This window comes from Sciurus vulgaris (assembly GCF_902686455.1).
Source record: "Sciurus vulgaris genome assembly, chromosome: 4".
NCBI lineage: Eukaryota > Metazoa > Chordata > Mammalia > Rodentia > Sciuridae > Sciurus > Sciurus vulgaris.
The window spans coordinates 36,176,434-36,185,791 of record NC_136464.1 but is presented as its reverse complement, the minus strand read 5'-3'; the positions used below and the strand labels follow the sequence as shown (position 1 = coordinate 36,185,791).

General features: G+C 47.5%; 1 protein-coding gene across 4 annotated transcripts in view; it reads left to right on the top strand.

Annotated features, from left to right (window-relative positions):
• Positions 1 to 2,094: 2,094 nt before the first annotated feature.
• The window catches only part of PLCE1 (phospholipase C epsilon 1), a 333,975-nt gene continuing 326,711 nt past the window's right edge, over positions 2,095 to 9,358 (top strand). For 3 of the 4 annotated variants that reach the window (XM_079138533.1, XM_079138530.1, XM_079138531.1), the window contains exon 1: positions 2,096 to 2,422. The gene's annotated coding sequence lies outside the window, so the exon portion shown is untranslated. Of the gene's footprint in view, positions 2,423 to 9,358 lie in introns of all 4 variants that reach the window. The other variant, XM_079138532.1, reaches the window with a different exon arrangement.

The following is a 9,358-nucleotide window of genomic DNA, read 5'->3' as shown; positions in this document are numbered from 1 at the left end:
CAGATAATGGCTGGCAACAACTCACAGCATGGAGGTTATATGCTGCACTTTTGAAAACGTCTTGAATGAAGCCATTGTGCCCCTGAGATGGTCTGCATGTTTCACTGAACAGAAAGCAGGGTGTAAAAAGGCACCTTGTGTGCAACTGTTGGCGAGGTTGGGGAGTGAATTAAAATCTCCAGAAAGTCTGGGCAGTGCTGTTCAGAGGAGCAATGAACCCTCTGGAAGTACTGTTAGCTCAGACATTCCAACGCGGTGAGGCAGCCTCAGGGACAGGGCTCCCTCCAGTCTGATTTAAAGAGAGAGTGAGGGGGCGAGGAAAGGACACTGATTCGGACCAGTTCTCTTTGCAAAGATGTGAGGAAGGTGCCCTTTTGCAGAGATGGGGGCACATTGATTATGATACTCAGACAACTTTCCTGCTGGGTGGACCTAGATTTGTCTTGGTTACTAAGGTGCAATGACTCATGTGAAGGATTCAATGTTAACTGCTTATGCATCCACCAATTTGCAGCAATCTAATTCTCATGTCCAATTAACACACTCACACAAACAAAATGTGTGTGCACCTGGGGTCTCCAGGTGATTGATGATGTTTGCTATTACTAGATTCATTAAAGGAATTATAAAGTGCAATGTAACAGTGTACATTAAATAAACAGTTCACTTTGTTTATTGATGCTACCTTTTTGCTGGTCCCTCCATTTACCTGCATGGGACAGTGTAGACTCAGGGGTTGGAATAAACAACCAATTGTTTTAGTGCTAAAATCTGGAGTTCTCAAAGAAAAAAGAATATCCTCAGAGCCCTCTGCAAACCGTCTCTCACGGGAGGCAGTAATGTTAGTTTTCATTAAATCCTAATGGCAAGAAAACAGCAAAACAGTGTAAGGAACAGGCTGGCAGATTTTTCTTATGGGCAGAATTCTTTGGCTGTCCTGTGCATTCTTGCTTGATCCAGCCTCTGCTGTGCTTTGGAGGCTCAAAAGAGGGAGCTCACTTTTAAGAGGGACCTGAAAGGGTGAACCTGAACAAGAAGAATGTGGGAGCTGGCGATGCTCAAGCTGCAAAGGTACAGAGCTGGAGTGGGAGAGATATCTTACTGGGTGGTCCATATTGGCCAAGGAATTGTGCCCACTGTCAAGGGGGTTAGTTTGGAGGGCATAGGGAGCCTCTGAAGGTTTCTGCATTAAATTAAAAGTTGTAGATGAAAAAATAATATGACTGTGGTGTGGAGGAATGATTTGGTCTAAGAGACCATATAGTCTCTTATGGGTCACAGAACTGGTCCTGATTGGATGTGGGAGGAGAGGTCAGGTCTAGGAATGGCCTTTCAATAGAACAGCTAAAGAGGGAGGTGGCACAGGTTTAGGGGAAAGGGAGGAGTTGATTTGATTTTTCTCCAGTTCCCTGACTCTCCTGACTACACACTGAGTGTAAAACCCTGCCCCAGTGGCCAAGGAGGCTCTGTGCAGAGCCTGTGGCTTCTGGCAACTGTGAACATCTCTAGACTTGATTCAGCATTGAAAGAACACTAGATTTAGAGTCCACAGACATGGATGGCAACTCTTAGCAGCAAAAGGCCTATCTGCAGAGCCTGGCATATCGATAATGTTCAACAAATACTTGTTAAATGAATGAATGACAGAGTGATTTCCACTCTCGGGGCTGCCATCTACTAGGGTGACTTTGGTCAAGTCATTTGGCAGCTGTGAGTCTCAGTTTCCATATCTGTCAACCAGGGATGGTCCCTGGATAGTGTGATTAAATTCCCGCCATCCAAGTGTGCCCAATTCCCGCCCTTCCCGGAGCCCGGCGACTCCAGTAGCGCTGTCGCCAGCTTCCCCCAGACCCGGGCCAAAGGACAATTCTGGAGCGCCCGAGGCCAAGGGGCTGGGCTGGGGTCGTGCCGCTGGCTGCCCAGGCGGGGGTGGCGGCCGGGTCCGCCCTCGGCGCCCGCCTTCCCCACGCGGCCCAAGCGGGGGCGGGCCCGGCCCAAGCCGCTCCCCCGGTCGCCCCGCGGCCCGCGGCGGCGCTCCCGGCCTCTCACCGGGGCGGGCGAGTTCTGGGAAAGCCCGGCCCAGGGCGGGGGCCCCGCTGCCGCCCGCGCCGCGCCGCGCCGCCGCCGCGCTCGGGGCAGCGCGCACCGCTGGCGGGCGCGGAGCGAGGGACTGTGCTGGCGCGGGCGCAGCCGGTAACGCGGGCGGCGGAGCCCAGCGGGCTTGCGGCGGGAGGGGCGACGGCGCGCTCCGGGCTCTGCCTCCCGGGCACTTGCTCGGCTCTAGGAGTTCCTGGGCATCCGCCCTGCCGGTGAGACCAGTAGTTAGGACTCCCCGCGCCGCTAGCGACGGGCGCGCGGACCCCCCAGTCCCAGGAGGACACGGCACTTGGGGACGCCGGCGTGACTGGCCAGAAGATGAAAGGTGAGGAAGCGGCTCTGTAGCTCGGTCCGGAGGACTGGAGAAGGGGAGAGCTGGGGGTGGTCTTTGAGGGCTGTGGACATGCCAAGGGGAGCTGCCTGACTTCGCGTACCTGCGGAGGGTTGTCCTCACGCTCCCAGGGGAGACCGAGGCAGGCGATCCCCGAGGGAAGGCAAGTCAGCCATCGCCTGGGTGGGAGGTCACCCTGTGAGTGCGTTCCTCGCGCCTTCAGATGCCTGACTCAAGTCCCACTTCATTTGTGTGTATGGTGTGGAGGTGGCCAGTACAAAGAAAAAAAAAAAAAAAAAAAAAAAAAAAAGTCGTGGCCGAACTTAGCAGTATTTCAAAGAAAGTGTTCGATAGATTGTTCCGGGAGAGATTTATCTACATCAAGTCCTAGAAAATACAGTATTGGACGTGGTCCCACTCTAACTGGTAACTAGAAGCATGGCTAAGTCTTTTCCTATACGCCCTTCAGTGCTGTAATAATGAATAACCTAGATCTAGAAGTCCTGGTCTTGGCCCATGCTAAGTGCAAGTATTAATTTGTTGAGCCCCTCTGCCTTCACCCCCACCTTTTGTCTGGTATTTAAGCGATGAGGAACTTGGTTCAGTTGATTCAATTAATTATTCAGTGCATGTAAAATTCACCGTTTAATGATTTGTCAGTGTCATTTTAAATAGTGAGTGCCCTGAATAGGTAGGTGTTAAGTAGGATTCACTTCAATGAAAAGTTTTATTCGGTAATTTCAGGTCATTTGAATCTCTGCAAGATTCCAGGATTCCCATAGGTTTCTTGAAGGAACCCCCTGTAGGGGTGGGGGCAGAGCTGAGGCCACAGAATGGGCACCACCAGGGTCAAAAATGGTGGGCCTCAATAGGGAGAATTGTTGAGAGCCTATCTTGGGGAGGTGGTTGCAAGTGATCCCATAAATAAATGCCTGTACAGGTGCCCAGTTGTCACTGAAGGGAGAGGTGGACTGTCCTTGGGCAGTCATATGCAACCACTTCTTAGAGAATACTTTTCTGAAGGATGTCTGACAGTGTCATCCAGAACGTTCTTTTCTCATCCTGGTTGCCTTTCCTGGCCGGCATTCACTACTGTAAATGCTAACCAGCCTTCACACTAAGAACACCTCTGAGGCCTTCCCTGATACCTCAGCCTGCATCAGCCAACCTGTCCCTGCTCTGATTCCTTGAGAGGTCTTTCCACTCTCCACCTCCTAGGAGCATTCTTTATGTAGACATCTCATTTCCCTACTGAAGGCATCAACTGTGGTTCTCTCTTTTTTTTTTTTTTTGGCACAGTGCTTGCACCTATTAGTTGCTCTAGAAATAATCGTGGGCCAGTATGAAACATTAAGACTTTGGTTCTGCAATATAAATCTCTACTTTGGAGGAAAGAATATAATTGAAAAGATTTAAAAATGTAGAATATTTACCATTAGCACTATCCTTCCTGTATAATTCCACAGGGGATATTTTCTTTATATGTGGAATGTCTTCTGATCATCTTTGGTGCATACCTTGGGAACCAGGTAAGAGGTGAGATTAAGCTGGGGGTGGGGGATGTTCTTTAAGTTATTCTAGAAACACAGCTCCTTGAATATGCTCCCTTTTTGAACTGGTGTCATTAAAAATTTTGTACTCAAGTGAATTGTGGTGCAGTTAGATTCCAATGAAAGTAGTTGGTTTTCTTTTCCTGTTTGCACCTATACTTAGTTACGTATGTCCTGGGCTTTTGTTATATACTTTTAAAAGTTTGTTTAATATGCAGTTGGTTACTTATAACTTTCTAAATGAACAAAGGAAGATTGAAAAGGACTGCGCATGTTGGAAGAGTCCTCTAAGCAGAAAACAAGGGATGTTTCTATCCCAAGAGGAGGGATTTGCACAGATCAAGGTTCTTCTGCCCTTATGTGTGTGTTGGCATCCCCTGCCTTCCACAGCAGCCTATATAGGAGAATAGCAGCTTCAGTCCTGGCTCCTGTTCTCTCTGCCTGGATTACTGCTGTGAACAACAACAGCAACAACAAACAGAAACTCAGAACTTGTGGGTTCAGAAGGAGAATCAGGGAAGAAGCCAGGAAAAACAAACAACTGAAAGTGTGAATTCGATGAAATTATGAATGTGAGAAATGATGGAATAAAAGTGCAAATTTGCTTTCTTCCCTGAATCCAGTTGAGATCTTTGGCACTCCGCAAGTGGGAGTTTGGTTGAGGGGAGGAAAGGCAGGTGGTTGGAGAGTGTGGTGCTACTAGTGGAGGGCTGGGAGGGACAGATGGGGCTTCAGGGAGCATGCCACCCAGTTAATATGGGGTCTGGGAAGGGGAGAGTTGGAGATGAGGAAGCAGGGAGTGAGTGGAGAAAGATGCACTTTGCCCTGGGCCAACTACAGACCTGGACAGTAAGACCAAACTCTGCAGCTTGGTGTGATCTTCTCTGCTTCCTGGATGCAGAACACAGTCTTCTTGTTATTCAGTTCTAATTCAGCTGTGTTATGATTAAATAGGTTTTCATGAACCAGACTGGGAACCTAGCCCTGTGTAGCTGCACTCTTCAGTACATAATAGTCACTGGCCACATATGGTTATTTAAATTTAAATGAATTAGAATGAATAAAATTAGCCACATTTCAAGTGCTCAATAGCAACATGTGGCTAGTGGTCACTGCCCTGGACAGTGTAGACGTAGAACATTTCTATTATCTTAGAAAGTCCTTCCCTGGAGAATTATTTCAAAGGTTAATGCCCATCAGTTTCCAAGCTGAACTGATTTCCAAACCAAATTTAGTCATAAGTTTAGTTTCCTGTTTATGATCCATTATTGAATCTCTTCAGATGAAAATGATAGAAATTGTTATTGATGGCCCTTATATAATGCTTCCTACATGTGGGTCACTATTCTAACCACTTTACATTGAGTAACTATTTAATTCTTATAACATTAGACAACCTATACTTCCAAAATCTAAAACGTCTTCTGTGAACAGGACTTTTTAAAATAAATTTGGCAGCAAAATGTGGTCTGAACTGAGTGAGATAAGGTTATGATAGTCTCTACTTTTCTCACCTGGTAAGAAATATTCATGTATTTTTATTCCAGAAATAATGGGCATATTTGATTTACTACAGATTTCACTGGGGATATTATGTAACAGGTGGCATATGCACCCTCTCACCTTTTATAAAATCCCCCAAATTTATGAATCATAGTTGACTTCTCAGCTTCAGATGGGGGTGTGTGGGCTTCCATTACTATGTCCATTTTGAAGATGGGAATACTGAGGCACTGAGAGGTTAAGTAACTTGCATTAAGTCATGGCAAGAAAGTGCCAGAGCCAGGACTCAGTCCAAGCAGACTCATAATCTAAAACGAATGACTGGGTGAAACCTAATAGCTTTAACTCAGCTCATTGGAAAGTTTCAGATAAGGCTATGGCTACACTGTTTAGCAGTTGAGGTTTTGAAAGCTGTGGGTAGTTAAGCCACCATAAGAGTTGTACTCAGCAATTGTTTAACTTGTCCCTTCCCATCCTGTGCCAACTGCACTTGGTTTTGAGCCATTAACTGTATAAGAACTGGTAGGAAAAGGTCATTCAGTGTGGCTGCTGGTGAAACCACTGGGCCCTTGTTGAAACCTTGGCACAGGGGGGCTTGCATATACACAGCCATTTTTATGAAGGGAGGGGATAGTTTGGTTTTGGTGTAAACCAAGGAGAGCTACAGGTAGAGCCATTCTGGTGGCCCACCTGGGTTCTGAGCCTTCTGTGGTTTTGGAGGGTGCAGGTCAATCTGACTCAGTTGGAAGTCTCTGCAGATGGTCCTACATTCCTCTTTTCTTTCAGGAGGTTGGCTGAAACTGCAGCACTGTTCTAGGGACAGTAATGGACTTTTTCACTTTCCCGCCCCACACAGTCACAGGTCTGGAAGGTCCCTTCTTGGCTTTTTGGTCCAAACCTGCATTTGGAAGTTCTTGGATGACCCCAAAGTTTCTCCTTTGAGTATGAGAACATGTCCTGGATGCTTTGTCATTTGTGTGTACCTTTTAGCATGGGTTCTGCAGGCTCTTCTCTTGTAGCCAGGGAATAGGTTTACCTTTGTCACAGTCTTGAAGGCCTTGTTGCTCCCTCTTTCCCAGTTATCGTTGCTTAAGGTATAGGGCCCAGACACTCTGTCGGTCAAATGTAAAGGCTCTGGAATCAAGTTTACCTGTTTTCTTAAGATTTGCTACCTGCTGGGTGTACAACCTTGAACAAGGAATTGACCTTTCTTAAGATAGTAACAGTAATGTATAGGGTTGCTAGGAGGCCTGAGATAATTCACCTAAAGCACCTTACACAGTGCCAGGCACATACTGAGCTCTCTAAATGAGTTACTAATATTGTTGTTTCTTCGCCATGCGTCTCCTGAGAGTCTGTAGTTATAAGCTTTGGGAAAGCGTGTGTGTGTGTGTGTGTGTGTGTGTGTGTGTGTGTGTGTGTGTGTATAGGACAAATAATGGCCTCCCAAGGTGAACTGAATCTCTGGAAACTGTGAGTACTTTAGTCTCTTTGTTTGAGTATGTTACTTTACATGACCAAAGGGGCTTTGCTGATGTGATTATGTTACAGATTTTGAGATAGGGAATTATGCTGGATTTTCTGAATGGGCCCAGTCTAATCACAGATTCCTGATAAGAGGGAGATGAGGAGTATCAGAATCAATAGTAGGAGGTATGAGAGTCACAAGAGAAGGCATCAAGGAACACAGGAGCCCTTTGGGGAGGTAGTCTAGTGGTGGAGTTATACCTAGCATGCAGGAAGCCCTGGGTGCAATCTCCAGCAGTGCAAAAACAGATAGACGATAGATACATAGATAGATAGATAGATAGATAGATAGATAGATTAGATCGATGAAAAGGCAAGAAAATAGATTCATACCTAGAGCCTCCAGAAGGAACCAGTCCTACTAACCCATTTTAGATTTCTGACCGTGAGGACTGTAAGATAACAGATTGGAACCATGAAGTTTGTGTTGATTGTTACAGCAGCCATAGGAAACTAATGTGGCATGAAGAGAAAAAACAGTGCCCTTAGGAGGGAATGTAAAGCTATCCCTGTAAGAGAACAATAAACCAGCATTCGCTGGGAATTTCGTCCTGGGTACCACAGTCCTCCATTATGTATTTTGTTTAATTCCCACAGTCACCTTCTGAGGTAGGTGCTGTGTTTTCTGCACATAGCCGTGGAGGAACCTGAGGCCTAGGCGGTTAAGTAAATTGCCCGAGATTCCACAGCTGGGCTGTGGTAGAGCTGGGATGTGGGGGAGCAGTCTAGCATTCTAAATTGTGTCCCACACTGCTCCCGATGCCAGCAGTTTCAGATGTGCTCTACGGTATCCACCACTGAGTGGTGTGTTCCTTTATGTAAGGAAAAGGCAATGTTTGAATTGGTAAGAAGGACAACGCTGTTGGTTTTGTCCCCCCACCCCACCCCCCAAGGACTGAGGTGCTGGTCAGATCTTGCCATTCCTTTCTCACGTAGTGCATCTGGCCAGCTTGGCCGGGCAGCTGGCCGGTGCAGTGCCTGTGGCCCGCGGCTCCCACCTCTGCCGCCTGCAGCAGAGGACCAGCCTCCCTGCTCACCACAGACCGCTGGCCCTGCCGCCCTGCTGGCTCTGCTTCCCACCTCTGCCTGTTTATTGGATTTGCCTCATTCCTGACTCTCCCTCCAGCCCCGAATTCCACCTCCTTCTGGCCCCTCCGGTGCTCAAACTGGAGCTGGGTAGTGTCAGGCTGGGATGGGATGTTTGGCTAGGGCCCTCAGGCAGTGAGCAGGATGGAGGAGCATTTTTGCTTTTTTCCTTTGATTGCACTGGCCGGGTAGTTATTCTAGTGGGGCTGCTTCTGCCTCTCAAGCACATAATTCCGAGTGATATTGGTTTGGACCAGGGGTTCCAAACTGCGTTCCAGGAGCGCTTGGGGCCTCTGCAGGGTAAGGAGATGCTCAATGAAGCTCTCAGCCTTCTGTTTCTGCAGAGCAGCCCTGCTGCTTTCATATACCGGGGACTCTGCCTTAGGTTTTGCAGAAAAGCAGGTTTCTTGTTAGACACAAAGAGGGGTTTGAGAAGAATTGTGCCCAAAGTTAAGGCGCTCTATGTGTGACCTTTAGCCCACAGACTTGGATGTGCAAGAACTATAACAGGATTTTCCCAAATTTCATTTGAGAAATTTGGGATCTGGAGCCAGGTTGCTTGGATTTGTTTACATCCTGGCTGCACTCCTTATGATTTGTGTGATACTTGGTGGAAAAGCCCTCAACTATATAATCAAGGGGTAATAGCAGTACCTGTCAAATAGGTTGTGAGAATTGAATGAGATAATTCATGGAAAGGGCTTAGAACAGTACCTGACATAAAACAAGAATTCAACAATTATTAGCCACTGCAGTTATTTTTGTTGTTACTGAGTATCCCAAATGCTTAACCTCATCTCTCCGTGGGGTTTCAGTTGTAGCTGTCCTTGCTGTCTGTCACTCACATGCTCATTGTCCCTGACTACAGATGACTTTAGGTGCAGTGACACCGAGCTGCTTCTCATGGGTACATGGTTGTGTCTCCCTGAAGCCTCTGAGGGCTCATTGCCTGCCTAAGGAAACAGGGTCCCTTCTGATTTAAGGCCCGCAGACATTCCCCCATTTCCCCCCAGCTAATAGGGCCTGGAATGGGAGGGGCACAGTGAAGCTCCAGTCTCCCCCTCTATCTCTGCCCCCAGTTGGGTGTATACTACAGATTTAAACCCCTGGAGCCTTTCCCCTTGCCCTTAGGATTGACTTTTGAAAATAAAAGCCCAAAAGACTCACAGGTCTCTTTCCCCACCTGACATCCCTTCCCTGAGGCAGTGAGCACTGGGCCTCTTGCTCGTACTGAGCAAGAGAATGGAGGAGATACCTGGGGGAA